This window comes from Arachis ipaensis, chromosome B06 (genome assembly GCF_000816755.2).
Source record: "Arachis ipaensis cultivar K30076 chromosome B06, Araip1.1, whole genome shotgun sequence".
Taxonomy (NCBI): Eukaryota; Viridiplantae; Streptophyta; class Magnoliopsida; order Fabales; family Fabaceae; genus Arachis; species Arachis ipaensis.
The window spans coordinates 20083937-20084629 of record NC_029790.2 but is presented as its reverse complement, the minus strand read 5'-3'; the positions used below and the strand labels follow the sequence as shown (position 1 = coordinate 20084629).

At 30.9% G+C, this 693-nt stretch overlaps 1 protein-coding gene across 1 annotated transcript in view; it reads left to right on the top strand.

The window, feature by feature from the left end:
* The window catches only part of LOC107648068 (probable L-gulonolactone oxidase 6), a 6406-nt gene that overhangs the window by 1067 nt on the left and 4646 nt on the right, over nt 1–693 (top strand). The gene's annotated exons all lie outside the window — the stretch shown is intronic.

Genomic DNA, 693 nt, shown 5'->3' with positions numbered 1-693 from the left:
TGGTTACTTTTAAAGGGATTTTTTCCCTTTTACACACACACACACTATATATATATATATATAAGTTTTAGATCAATATTCAACTCCGCAAATCTGTATATACTTTGTATGAAAAGAGAAATTGTACGATAAATACTCCAAGTATATATGCAAAATAATGTTCATATAGTAGGGTTTCAACTAATTTTTTTTGTTATGGAAGTAGAAGTGGTGATATACCTTAACATTGTAATTTTTGGTGTTTTTTAAAATTGTGGAAGTACACAAATCGGAGGGTCCGATTTCTGTATCTTAAATTTTTTTTTTTAACCACAAATCGGACGGTCCGATTTGTGTACCTCCCACAAATCGGACGATCCGATTTGTGCACCTCCCACAAATCGGACGGTCCGATTTCTGCACCTCTAATAAATCGGACGGTCCGATTTCTGCTTCTCTAATTAAACGATCCCACATTTGAGTATAACACCCCAACAATCCACATTTTAAAAAAACACCATTACCACTCCAATATTAAAAATAAAAAATTCTCAACTCACTATTATTACACATTTAATCTATAATCATTAGTTAGACTGTAGTTTTCACTTTTTGATCGCTCACTTTTACCTATTATCTCATATTTTCTATTTTAAATCTAAATCGGCATTTCAAACAAACAAAATTTAGATGTAGAAAAAATATTACACATTT